Source organism: Erpetoichthys calabaricus, chromosome 11, assembly GCF_900747795.2.
Source record: "Erpetoichthys calabaricus chromosome 11, fErpCal1.3, whole genome shotgun sequence".
NCBI lineage: Eukaryota > Metazoa > Chordata > Cladistia > Polypteriformes > Polypteridae > Erpetoichthys > Erpetoichthys calabaricus.
Window position 1 is genome coordinate 115,646,491 of NC_041404.2, and position 14,728 is coordinate 115,661,218.

At 37.8% G+C, this 14,728-nt stretch overlaps 1 protein-coding gene across 3 annotated transcripts in view; it reads left to right on the forward strand.

The window, feature by feature from the left end:
- Window positions 1-1,938: 1,938 nt before the first annotated feature.
- rnf44 (ring finger protein 44) overlaps window positions 1,939-14,728 on the forward strand; it is a 191,611-nt gene continuing 178,821 nt past the window's right edge. For 2 of the 3 annotated variants that reach the window (XM_028813722.2, XM_028813726.2), the window contains exon 1: window positions 1,939-2,219. The gene's annotated coding sequence lies outside the window, so the exon portion shown is untranslated. The remainder of the gene's footprint in view (window positions 2,220-14,728) is intronic. The other variant, XM_051934177.1, reaches the window with a different exon arrangement.

Genomic DNA, 14,728 nt, shown 5'->3' on the forward strand with positions numbered 1-14,728 from the left:
TATAACTGCAAAGCCCCATATTATTCCTTCAGTGTCCTAATGGTAAACAGAGAAACAGATAAAAGACGATTCCGGGATGCTGGCCTTACAGAGGGAGAGTTTCAAAGAAAAAGCAATATCTGAAGGTGGCAAAAAGAAGAGGTTAAAATGGGAAAATGTACACAGAAACAGGACAAAAGATGACTGGAAAAACTAATGATGGTCAGCATCCTGGAATATCTTTTGACTCTTGCAGATGACACTGGTATTTGGGTGTATTTAAGGAAGAAGCCAACTGAGGACATGTAAGGTGTTTGTTTCTTAAACTACAGACTCTCAAGTGCTTATCCACTTATTCAGTTGTGCATCTGGGTCTTCCCTTTATTTGTCTATCCTGGTTAGATCCAGTTTGCCCTCTTCTCTCAGGACAGTAATAGATACCTTTGCATGGAATCTCAGTCTTTCACAGTCTTGGCAGTCTTTCACGAGGAATAACCTTCAACTTTTTTCTGCTATAAAAAGACAACAGAATGACATATTCTTGAAAAGGATGTTTCATTTTGGCAATTTTTGAACCCAGAATTGAATTCAGGAGTGCCAGTGCTGCACAACCCATGTAAACAGAATAACTGGTTTCAGTGGTGTTAATGCAATTAGGAAGATTTCTCTAATAGCCAATTAGCATTTATGCCCGACATTAAGGATTAGCTAAGGGAGTCCACCATTTGGTAACTTAAGGTATGGCTGCTGAAAATTGGGCTTTGCAGTCATATGTGAAAAATAAATTAGGCATTACAAGCAGTAATAGCCATTAGAAACACTATTGATGTCTTGGCTATACTTTTTCTGTCAAAAACCTTGAACATTTCTAGGTGTGTCCAAAATGTGGAGTGCGATTCCAATGTACTAGAATGTATCTATTCTAAAGGTTTTTAAAGTGAAAAAAAGAAACATCTAGAGCTTCTCGCGTGGAAACATTTGGAAACGTCCACATATGACAACGCCCCATTTGACATTTGTTACATTAAAAGAACCCGTAATTTTAAAACATTAGCCAGCTGGCATCACGCTGTCTTTTTTTCCATCGCAGCAGCCTCGCAGCTCGACCGACTTCAAGAAAAGAAGTGACGCGCTTTGAAGTAGGCGCCCAGTCCTTTCTGCTGGATCTAAGAGGGCGCGATTTGTCGATATACGCACGCGCGGGAGTGTGCAAATGCATTACGTAATGCGCCGTATGTCCTGTACTGGGGACAAGGAGAGGTGCTGGGGGTCATTTAGGCGGTGACATTTAACTTTTCAGCGATCTGCCAGGTTTGGAAGCATAAAGCAGCAATTCACTGATAACGCCACTCCTATCAAGTGTTACTTCATCCGATTCATGATTCTCCTCCTCTAGTCTATACGTTCTAAAATCCAGCGGTTTGCACTGCTGGACACTGACTTGGGCCACGTTCGACAGTGTTTGTGAAACTGCATTACACTCAGCGTGATGATATCAGCAGTATCGACTGCAGCACCGCTTCTGTTCAAAGAATGCCTCAGCGTTCTGTACGCGAACTGCAAAAGAGCTTAGTTCCTGAGACTTGCACGTACACGCTAAAAAACAAAAAAGAGGGTCAATTCTCGTTGCTGCCATCCCCCGTCTTCCAATTACATAAGCATTCTGGCAAAAAAGGCAGTATTAATCGACGACGAAAAAAACACACGGTATCACGTCCATACTTTAACAGGTGAAATTATATTTCTGATGCGTTTTCACACGAGAATACTGACCTCACCCAGATTTACTGGACATTTTGATGGTCTCAAAAAATGACATTGGGAGGTTAAGGGGTAGCTGCCAATTTACTTCGGTAATTACGGTAAACGCTCACAAATACTGCGAGCCAGATCTGTCAACCCAGTAATTTGAAAGGGGTGAATTGCGGCAAGGACACTGTGCAGCGAGACCTCGGAACAACTCAGGTTTCACACACTGGAAGAAATGCACTAATTTCAAGGAAGTCAGATATAAATTAACAGCCTAAATATGATCGACCCTTAAAGTAAAAAGCGTGTAGCAGTGCGGTATGCAGGCTTTGCACCTTTTGTTTTCGGGCAAAGTGGAGAAATCCGCGGAATGTACCATTTTGCAGGAACAGCTCAAGATCTCAACAATGCACTAACAATATGAAAGAGAGGTGGGAAGGGATTATAATGAGAGCGATGATGGAATAAAACGATTGCAGATTAACAAGCAGGTAAGTACCCTGAGTATCTGCCTAGCTGCTTTTCCTGAAATTTTCAGCCTGTGCTTTAGTATGGGGTGGGGAGTCGGCTGTGTGGTTTCGAAATGCAATTTTTCTACCTTCTCAATTTCCTTGCTCAGTTTCTGCTCTTTCTGGCTCTACTGTGCCAGCTGCGAGCCCCTCCTTGTTTTCCGTGTTGCAATGTTTACATCCCGCATCTATTACACTGCGGTCGAGCATTGCAGCGCTTAGGACTTATGGACTGGAGCCGAAGCTTGTGCGCGTCTGCTTGTTCCGAGAAAATGAGTCCCTGCAGTGTTGCGGCGTTTTTTTTTTAACCTTGCATCGGTACAGGTAGAGAGGCCTGCTCAGACATCCCCGTATTAAAAAGAAGAAGAACCCCTTGAGAAAGTTGCGAAGTTATTTACTTAAATTGTCAAAACACAGTTGGCAACGCTGGGACTAAAGTGGTTTCAGTTTTCCAATAGGTCCATGCAACGGGCGACCTTGGTGAGGTGGGGTGCCGGTGCCCGCCCCCGCCCCGGTGGAAATTTGTTTCTTTTGCGGGAATATTGCTCAAGTTTGTGAAAGGTGGAGCGGAGGCATTAAGGACTCTTAGCTTCTCAGATGAGCGAATCGCACTAAGTTGAAAAGGCTTACTAATTACACCTGCTATACACGTTTTCCGAGCAATTTATTTCAATCCTAGAGGATGGCTGTGCCCGTAGGTCTTATGTAACCGAGCGTCAGCCGCGATGCAGTAATAATCATCTCAACTAACATGTGCCAAGCCTCCGGTAGCCGGTGCGGCGGCATGTTTTTCATAAAGCCTTGTACCGGTTTGCAAAAATGGAACGAGGGCACAATACATAAACACCTGTGTGAGAATGACTTGGATTGTTTTGCTCGAAGTCGAATTGCGTGCTTCGGAGCGACAGTTAACGGTACCAATTCCAGGTTCTTCTGTGTTTTAATGTTGAACTCCTGGAGATCAGTGCCAGTAGTACATACTCTTGTTGAAAGGCAAATACGGAACGACAAATGCCATATGTGCCATTCATTGCGTTATTTGCTTGTTGTTGTTTTTTTCTATAAATAAACCTCCCTGCATATACCCATTTGTTGGCATGTTTTTTGAATTGCTTTGGTTTTAAGTGATCATTTAATTGGGTTTTCTAGACTACATAAGTTGACTGAGTCGTTTCTTACTTTGGTCATGCTTGCTTATTTAATTTGCCATATATATTTAAGATAAGTATAGTCTTTCACGGCGAGTGTACTATACATGTAGGCTACTTTTTCTACCTTTTGTCTTGCTCTTGAAGGGTAATGCATACCAAGAAGATATGGTAAAAAATGAATATTTATTGGTACTGTCGTCTAAATGAGTGATACAGTAAAGGATGCTACATGAAGATTGGTTTGCCATACCATTTGTGAAAGTTTTATATATGTCTTATTTTGCCAGTCTTCAGGGTTAGTGTGCTCCTTTTTCTTTTCCGCGTGCACCACAGTTCTCACAGTCAACGGTGAGTGACCCCTGCGACGTGCTGAACCACAGCCAAGTGTAATTAATTGAACCAGTTAACTGGTAACGGCGCGAAACTGCATTCCTCCTGTCTGTACAAAGAAGAAGAGCGTAGAATCCGACTCGATTCAGGGCACGGGTGGTCGCGGTGTCCTTCAGTACCCCGAAGAGCATGACATGCACGCGTGCCTTTGATACACGGGGTATTTTCTGTTACGCCCTGAAAGTGATCAATGTGTTAGTACAGTATTATGATTTCATTAGTGTTTTCGTGGGTGGAATTTTATTTGGGTTTGTACTCTGGTACGGTGTCTGGTGATTCCAATTTGAAGCCTTGATAGGTTTCTTATTCTTGCAACATCTACAGTGGTGTGAAAAACTATTTGCCCCCTTCCTGATTTCTTATTCTTTTGCATGTTTGTCACACAAAATGTTTCTGATCATCAAACACATTTAACCATTAGTCAAATATAACACAAGTAAACACAAAATGCAGTTTTTAAATGATGGTGTTTATTATTTAGGGAGAAAAAAAAATCCAAACCTACATGGCCCTGTGTGAAAAAGTAATTGCCCCCTTGTTAAAAAATAACCTAACTGTGGTGTATCACACCTGAGTTCAATTTCCGTAGCCACCCCCAGGCCTGATTACTGCCACACCTGTTTCAATCAAGAAATCACTTAAATAGGAGCTGCCTGACACAGAGAAGTAGACCAAAAGCACCTCAAAAAGCTAGACATCATGCCAAGATCCAAAGAAATTCAGGAACAAATGAGAACAGAAGTAATTGAGATCTATCAGTCTGGTAAAGGTTATAAAGCCATTTCTAAAGCTTTGGGACTCCAGCGAACCACAGTGAGAGCCATTATCCACAAATGGCAAAAACATGGAACAGTGGTGAACCTTCCCAGGAGTGGCCGGCCGACCAAAATTACCCCAAGAGCGCAGAGACGACTCATCCGAGAGGTCACAAAAGACCCCAGGACAACGTCTAAAGAACTGCAGGCCTCACTTGCCTTGATTAAGGTCAGTGTTCACGACTCCACCATAGGAAAGAGACTGGGCAAAAACGGCCTGCATGGCAGATTTCCAAGACGCAAACCACTGTTAAGCAAAAAGAACATTAGGGCTCGTCTCAATTTTGCTAAGAAACATCTCAATGATTGCCAAGACTTTTGGGAAAATAGCTTGTGGACTGATGAGACAAAAGTTGAACTTTTTGGAAGGCAAATGTCCCGTTACATCTGGCGTAAAAGGAACACAGCATTTCAGAAAAAGAACATCATACCAACAGTAAAATATGGTGGTGGTAGTGTGATGGTCTGGGGTTGTTTTGCTGCTTCAGGACCTGGAAGGCTTGCTGTGATAGATGGAACCATGAATTCTACTGTCTACCAAAAAATCCTGAAGGAGAATGTCCGGCCATCTGTTCGTCAACTCAAGCTGAAGCGATCTTGGGTGCTGCAACAGGACAATGACCCAAAACACACCAGCAAATCCACCTCTGAATGGCTGAAGAAAAACAAAATGAAGACTTTGGAGTGGCCTAGTCAAAGTCCTGACCTGAATCCAATTGAGATGCTATGGCATGACCTTAAAAAGGCGGTTCATGCTAGAAAACCCTCAAATAAAGCTGAATTACAACAATTTTGCAAAGATGAGTGGGCCAAAATTCCTCCAGAGCGCTGTAAAAGACTCATTGCAAGTTATCGCAAACGCTTGATTGCAGTTATTGCTGCTAAGGGTGGCCCAACCAGTTATTAGGTTCAGGGGGCAATTACTTTTTCACACAGGGCCATGTAGGTTTGGATTTTTTTTCTCCCTAAATAATAAACACCATCATTTAAAAACTGCATTTTGTGTTTACTTGTGTTATATTTGACTAATGGTTAAATGTGTTTGATGATCAGAAACATTTTGTGTGACAAACATGCAAAAGAATAAGAAATCAAGAAGGGGGCAAATAGTTTTTCACACCACTGTATATTAGTTTTGTTAAATAAGTTCCTTAAATTGTGAGTTACTGGCATAAACATCAAGAAATTCCAACAGTGCCACTCTTCAGTACCGCGCCATTGCACCTTCTGGTGCAGGTACTCTCAAATCAATGGTTGCTCTTGGATGGAAGCTTTAGTTTTTCAAGTCAAGAAGTTTTGGGATTTTTAAAGGTTTGCATTTACTTCATTTGAGGCAGACAGTTGTAGTTGTAAAGCACAAATACAGTTTTGTTCAGTTAACTTTTTGTGTTCAGATCACAAATGACAAGCCAAAATATCTGAAATTCATTTTTACCTTTTTTCTTGGCATACAAAAAAAGCAGATCATTCCTAACTGTATTCATGCATGAAACATACTCTACACATATTACACTAAGGAAAATTTCAGGTTGTTATGAGAGTCTTGACATGTCTATTAAACCAGCATGGGCATTGAGTCCAAATTACAGATAAAGGTAGCAGATTGCTAAGCTATATGGATATATTTATATAGAGATGGATATATTTTCTTCCTCAAACTCAAAAAAGAATGTGTGCCAGAGTGAAATTGATAGTGGGTGTTGTAAAGAGGGGTGTGGTAGCTGAAACCTGTTTCTTTTTGTCTTTTTTTTTTTTTCTTTCTTAATTTCATTCAACTTCTCAATTACTGTGTGTATGCTAATAGTCACCAGTGGGACCTCTAATGGTTATATGGACCAGGAGTACAGAAAGGTTGTCCATAATGGGCATTTGTTCACCTGAAGTGCAAATATGTGGTATCCCTTACACATAGTGCTAGATGTGGAAGAGTGGTATGATGTAAACGTATTAAATCATTTTAATGATTTAGAAAACTGCTTACTATCACTAATTTAAAAGCAGTCCCAGATATTGTATTTTTATTTTTCTAGCTGTTGTCATTTGTTTCTTTTACTCTTTCCATGTTTTGTTGTAACCTGTTTGTTGAGGTTAGGGTCACAGGGAGCTAAAACCAATCCCAGCATCACTGGGCTCAGGCTAACAATAAACCCTGCATGCATCACAGCATCCACTCGTACTGGACCAAATTATTAATTTGACATACACTGACTGTGTTAATTTCCTGCAGTTACTGCATTAATTCCAAAATCTCTCACCCGTCTGATTTGAATTTCATATCCGCATAATATGCGACTGGTTAATGCATAAAGGCAGTCACATACTTTAATTGTATACATATATATTTTGGGAGCTATACACTACTTATGCTGGTCAGTTACATTTTGTCATGTATATACAGTCATACTTGCATACATTGTTAAACTTGCTTAATCTATTTTAGGGTCTCGGTATGGGGGGGGGGGGTACTGAGCTTATCCTGGCAGCAGGTGCCAGCCTTTTTACAGGGCCACAGTCCATCAGAAGATTGTTGAATGAAAGATGATCAGATGTGCCCACTTAAGAGGGAAACAAAAATATTAATGCATTAAAAAGGTGACTTTAGTCTCCATAGAGCATCTGCTCCTGAAGGAAAGGGTATTCTACACCTCCTTGAAGAATTTTTTTGTTTGTTTTCTTTAGATGCCTGTGTAAGAGGAGCAAACCTATCTACAAATTCACAACTTTTTTCTTTGTGTACAAGGAAGTAGTTTACTGTTCTCAACTTTTCAGTCAATCTTTATGTTTCTGTGAGCAGTGTGAAGTTTGCAGACCTGTACACTTTAGAGGTATCATTCAATTGTAAATAAACATAAAGGTCTCAGTTCAGTCCATAAGACATATTACCTAAAGCACTCAATTTAAGTGCTGACACAAAGTTCACCTCTGCAGTCCTGTGATTGCATCTTTATAATAAGTAAACACTTGCTGTGTTCTTCTCAGGGCATGTTGTGTTAGGGATATGTTGGTCTGGAATGCACACAGTTTAAGCAAGATCTTGGGCATGGTTTATAATAATGCATGTAGATCTTCATCTTATGGCACTGTCACACTTCATGACTTTTTCAATTATGGCCTTCATTTACATAATCTTTGCACGTCGGGGCAGTCTTGGTGTAACTTCAGTCATGTTAATAGTCTTAAATTGTATTTGTGTGTGTGTGTGTGTGTTTGAGAGTTGCCAACCAATGAGTGCCCATTTGAAAGTACAATGCAGCTAATGTGGCCATGAGAGAGAAAGGAAAGTGTGTATTTTGGACCATGCATACAGCAGAGAGCCTTGTGTGTTCAATGTTTTATGTTTGTCATACCACAACAGGATGGATAAAGGAAAATAATGGGTTAAGACTACAGCTGAAATTTCCATACCTGGAAAACATTTGTACAGTTACTGACACTGTCGAGCAGTGAGTCAGTTGGCTGTTATAAATGTTGTAAACTCGCAGTGCTTTGGACGTTGGAACACATGCTGAAAAGTCAAGAATTAGTTGTGTAATCTGTCATCCCCTGTGAAATGTATTTGTTTAAATTAACATCTTCAAGGTAAAAAGATGCTTCAACTAACTAATTGTGACATGCTCACATAAAATTAATGTGTGGCTGGCTCAAGGTGAACAAAACTAAAACTTACCATTTTTTTTTGCAATTCAGTGCCTGTAGCACACCATAGTAATTTTATTATCAAGCAAATATTTTCTTTGGATCAAGGAATCAATAGGATGTCCTTCACATATTAGGACATAAAGTAATTGTATGCTATGTTGGATACGTGGATGCTTTAAAGTGTTTACTTTGAAAGTCTGTATTTGTGTAACTTGCAACTGTAACTCCTGTAGTGGTATTTGTGTGTCTGTTGTATGAATCAGTTTCTGCATTCATAATAGCAGAGCAGAGTATGATTCCAACCATGCATGTGGAGATGCCACAACCCTGAAAATATATTCATTATTTTTGTGAACTTTGTTGAAATGGTGATCCAATAATTTAGTTCTTTCTCAAGCTGCCTTGCCATAATTCAGTAATTTTGTACTATAATATTGGGGTGATACAGTAGAGTAGCACAGTGGTTATTGCTATTGCAAGAGGTTTGTGCTGCTGCCTTATGGATTTGGGATTCTAGGTTTGAAACCGTGCTCATTCCTTGTTTGTGTGGATTTTGTATGTTGTCGTCATGTCTGTGTGGGCTTCCCGTTTGGTACTCTAACCCTAAAGATTGCATTTTAATTAACTCTAAATTTGCCCCAGTATGATTTTTTTGAGTGGACCTAGTTATGAACAGAATGCCAGACCATTGCTGTCTCCTTGCTTTGCACCTTGTGCTGATAGGATAGACTGCAGTCTGCCATGCCCCAAATTAGTTTCAGTAGTTTTAAAAATGAGATTAAATAACATGGACACATTCATAAATTTTTCAAAATAGACATAATATTAGATGGTACCTTCTAAGCATCTCAATTTTCTGTCAAATATAATTTAAAGGGAAAGCAAAATCTTTTGAAGGGCTCTTGGCTGCTCTCTGTCAGGAATCTGCTTTTTTTTTTTTTTTTGGGTAAGCTGCTTGCATCTTGTAGGAAAATGCAAAGATATTCTTAACTCATTTCTTACCTAACACTACTTTGTAAATGTTTTTAAAACTTCTTTAACTCCTGTGCTTTGTGGACATGTACAAGGGCATCAAAAATTAGAATGCTTTAGACCATTTTGCAGTGTCACTTATGAATGTTTGGTATATGTCAAATTTTTGTGGAAACAGTGTTTTCACTGCAGAATGTTGGGGCTAAATAAAACTCCCTTTGATTTAACAACTAGAAAAGTTCAGGCCCTCTTGGGACAGTTAAAGAGCAATTTGGGAGATTTCACTTAAGCAATTTAAAAAAACAATGCAAAAGCAAAGCATAATGTGGTTATTCTAACGTGTCTGGTTAGATTGTTGTGTGTATTTATTGTGGGCATTACTATTGCATTTTGTTTGATTTGATAGTTTGTAATATAAGTTTTCTGTTGCTTTATTTCAGATCTTTACAGGCCCCTTTTTTTTCTGATATTTCTGGTGTACTTTATTAACAGCTGTAGTGTTTGGCAAACCTAGGGCGTAGTGTTACCCAAGTCTAACTCTCCTGGCTTCCCTTTGTTGTTACCTTGGTTAGGTGTTGACTGTAGAGATTTTGAAAGTTTAAAACCGTATTTGTTAAGCATGTTTTGATGGTATTGTGAGTTATATAGTGATGAAAAATATTCAACAAGTGCTTTTCTGAGGCTCATGCTGTTGTGGGGGTGTGTTGAGTAGCCTCATTCACCTGTTATGTTGTATAGTAATACTGATTTCAATTACACTAATGCACTCTCTTTGGTCATTATCATTTTTTTAAATTGTTCCTTCAAGTGGAGCAATTTCAAATGAATCTGGACACTTGAAGTAAGTTAAATTATTTCTGTGAACTGCTTCATATATAGGTTCACAGGAGAGCTGCAGCTTATCTCATTTGCATCGTTCACAAAGAAAAACCAACCCACTCCAATTTACAGTCACCATGAAAGTAACCTACGAATCTTTGGAATGTGAGAAGAAGAAGAAATCCCTGGAAAGAACAGTTAGGTGCAGGCACTGTTTCGTGCTTTTTTTTTTTTTTTTTTTTTTGTACCATTCTACCATACCACACTAATGTACTAAATTTCAGTTTAACTTTTAAACTCCGACCCATTGTTTTGGCTCAGACAGAGGGATGTGACAGCAATGCACAATTTTAGAAAACTACAAAAAATGACTTTATAGCAGTGATTAAATCAGTGTTTTGCCATTAAAATGCCGTAATGCATGCTCAGCTACCAATTGCAATGTTTTTCTTTCGTCTTTTAAAGATGGCTAAGCTACTGCATAACAGCAATATCTGCCTCCTCACCTGGCCTTGTATTCTGACAGAGTAAGATCTGCCCTTCAATATGATACATAGGCCAGGGGTCTTCAATAATGAATATGTCTGCTATGGATACTTATTTGGAAATAGCAAAAGTGGAGTAAAAGAATCCTTTTTTTGTTTGTTTGTTTTTTTTGCACTGCTCTAAAACAAGAAAAGCTAGACATATTACTTGATATATATTAACAATTTTATTTCTGGTTGTTCATGACACATTTCACTAACACTTTTATAGTATTTGGAAGCTTATTCCACCACTTATGGAAATAATAACATTCAAAGTTCATTTTTGGTAAAGACATTACTGCATGTTGCAACTTATTCTGCTGTAACATGTGTACAACATAACTAATGTTTCAAAAATTTTGAAAGAATTTAAATGTCTGACCTTCATTTTGAGGGTTAGAACATGAATATTGAGTGAAGACTGATAAAGTTGTAGTCCGTTAAATCAAAGTAGCAGAAAATGGCCAAATACAAGGCAGAGTTTAAATTATTAAGAAAACGAACTTTTTTTATTTCATTATGTGCTGAATCTGTGATACCTTCATCTTACCTCCACCACAACATATCCCATGTTTGCTCATTCGTATCCCTTTCATGTACCTAGAAGTTCAGCCATGCTTTCATCTCATCTTGTATTGACCTCTGTAACTTTCAGCTTGCAGATGCCCCTTTTAATCTGTTATCTTAGCTCCACTCATAGCAGTGAGTACATAACGCCTGCTCTGTTTAGTCTTCACTGGCCTGCATCTTTGTAGGATTGAATGCACAATCCTGCTGTTAACCAATGAGGCTTTAAATGGCCTTGCACCAGACTTTTATCAATATTAGCCTCCAGAACTACAGTACTATCTGGTTGGTTTACACCAATAATCTTAAAGGTTATTTTATTTTCTTTGTTTAGTCATGGTTTTTCCAAAGAATTAGGGTTTTTTTTTTCTTTTTCTTAGTCATAAACAAACAAGTTAGAAAATATATACATGCAGTAAAATTTAGGTGCATTCAGAGACTTGGTTCATTTGAAAGTTGGAAAATTTAGAATTTTTTCTTTAATGAGAGTGGAGTTATGAAATTTTTGTTTATTAAATATTTTTGTTACAATAAGTGAAATCCAAAAATAAAAGTAATAATAGAAAGTAATTACACAAAAATAGTAGAGTATATAAAATGTTTTTAATAGCATTGTAGAATACCAAGTATTTCAAATGGATCCCAGATAGGTTTGCTGTGATTGAAAAAGCTTTCAAAGATGGTAGATTCATTGCTTGGAATGAAGTGTTGTTGTTTACTATTTGTTTTGGAGGGTCTATGGCTGTTTCTTAAGTAGAAGTGCCCCATGGAGAGTTAAAATCGAATGTTGACATCTAAGTGGATCACAGGTCATTATGGCACTATGCAGATACATTAAATAGCATTAGTGAAACATTGAATTATTATAGTTAATGTAAATAAAAAGCACACCTTTTATTCACAGTCACCCGTAGAGAGCTCTTTTCCTCTTCACTAATTTCTAGATAAGAGTTTTTGCTTTTTTTTTTTTTTTTTTTACTTTTACTGTTGAAAAGATAATATAAAGATTATTATTGTGGTGTGACTGAAGTTCCATCAAGCCGCTATTTCAGTAAATTGTATTGGGGATCAGCTTTGCTGTCAAACAAGAAAAAGAGTAAAATATACTCTGTATAAATTGAAATAACCTCTTAAAATTGAAACAGTAGGTTAATCAGTAATTCAAGTACTAAAGAATGTTTTTTTGTTTTAAGATAGACTTTGAGTGCTTTTTCAAAGGGGTTTTTTGAAATTTCAAAAAGTTGGACTGCACACTATATTCTAGGTAGCTCAGTGGACTTTTTTGACAAATTTTCTTGGTGAATTAGGGTTGCCAGATTTAAATGGAATTGGCCTACTGAAAGCTGAGATATTTCATACAGATAAACATGATGGCAACAACAGTAGGCACTTTCTTTATTGTATGAAAACATATAGAGATAATAGGTGAACAAGTTCACAAAAAAATTCAGAAACATTTAAATAATTTTAACAACTTGGTAACTGCTGCTAGCAATTTAAGTACTGTTTGTATTGTGTTTGAAAATAACTTGTGCTCTGTTGGTGATGTAGGATTTGGTTCTTTTGCACCCAAACTTTACAGTTATTCTCTAAAATAAGTAGGTGTACTGACTTAATGAATTCTTTTAAAAGGAACCAAAACACATCGCTTCAGGAAAGCTTTAACATACACTGATATTCTTGGCCTTTCTATCCATTCACCTTCTCCATCTAGGTCCTTGTATTGTTATTCTGTATTGAAAGCTATGTTATGTTAACTTTTAGCACTTTGTATTTTATGCCTTTTTATTTTTTTGTTCTAATTCTAGGATTATGTGTTTCATCTTTTATTTGCTGTTAAATGCTTTGATATTGGCCTTTATCCAGTGTTATTTATTGAGCCATTTCCTGTTCTTGTGTTCTCATTTTATCTTTTTGACTATTATTTGTGAAAAATTAGCATGGCCAGGTGTTATAAAAATAAAAGGTTCTATTATTAATTTAGGAAATTAACTGCACAAAAAATTTAACCCATCTATTTATTTACCAAACTTACTGTGTTAGTGTAGAGGTAAGCTGAAACCAGATTCTGAATAATCTCTCTTCAGTTTTTCTTTTTTTACAAAATTTTAACTAAGCCTTTATTCCTTCTATTCATCCCATTTCTGAATCAGGATCTAGGGTAGCTAGAGTCCATACTGACAGGGACCAAGGCGAGAGAGTCCAGAGAGTATACCATTCCACACATGTTCAAGCAGCCTAATGACCAGTCTTTGGTTTATGGAAGAAATGTAATAAACAGAAATAATGTTGAAATGTATACATTATTCTCATAACTGGATGTAGTCTTTTATGTTGTACTGGTATTGTATGTTTCCAGTACCCTTTACTGAGGGCAGGTCTGAAAATGCATTCCAGTGTCAACCTGAGTTTTAATATGCCATGTATTGCATTATCAGTGCATATCAAAGCCACATACTGTAGTAACTGGTTTGGGATTGAAGTGTGATACATTCAGCTCTTTCTTGATCTAGTTTTACATGACTATTTATTTATGGGCTATTCACATTTTACTGTGTTTTTTTTTTTTTATATATGAAAAAATGTTGAAGACTGAAGATACTGGGGCAGAGTAATGCATTGTTATATACACCTGCTTTGCTTCAGAGTTTATCTTTTATTTCCTATCTAAAAATGTCAAAATCAATTTGCAAATCCAAATTTTTATTCAACTTTTTTGTCATTAAGAACTCTATTTATTTTAGGTTTAACTGGTGTTTTCTGGAGTGGCATGGTGTTTAGTGCTGATGGATCATGGATCCAGCCTCTTGGTTTCAGATCTCTTATGTGGTCACTGTCTATGTGAAATCTGCTAATTTTTCCTGTGTCTGCATGGTTTTACATGTTACTTGCCGCTTGTTCTAAGATGGAAGCATTTTTCAGCATCTCTGACATTATCCTGCTGCTCTGACTTTACAACGATAAACCAGCTCTTTGATTGTCAGATAGTAGGTGTATAGTCATTACCTTCTGTATATAATTGGAAAGAGTTCTTCATGTGGGCCTGGTGCTAATTTAAAGTAATCAAATAACAGGTTATATTGTTCACCTTATTACATCCTGCCTACTGCATGTAAGAATCAGAAAAGGATCAGTCAGAAAGAAATCTTTAATACACATGTGCCCTTATGCTTCAGTTAAACAGGTGCTCTCTTTGTAGATGGTAGTTGTGGACTTTTGTGGAAGTATTCTTAATTGAAAGCAAATGTCTTACACAGAAAACTGGCACTAAAGACACTTTCATGACGGTGTCCTGTCTCCTTTGGGTGTACAAGAGAAATAATTCCAGTGAGTCGATGTTTTTGGCATTCAATTTCAGTTATGCACTGCACTTTCCAACCTCCCATCCCCCACACCCACTCCCTATTTGTAGCAGAATTTGATTCTTGGGAATGCATTGGGAAAACCCAGAGAAGCAACATGAGGAGTGGTGTATCTGGGAGACCACAGTCAGGTTGACACTAGACATTGTGTAGCACCTTTTATCATTGATCAATCGGATTTCTCTGTGTAGTTGTTACACAGGAACAACAGTGTAGTCAATCATCCAGTTAAGCGCATGGCCACCAAAT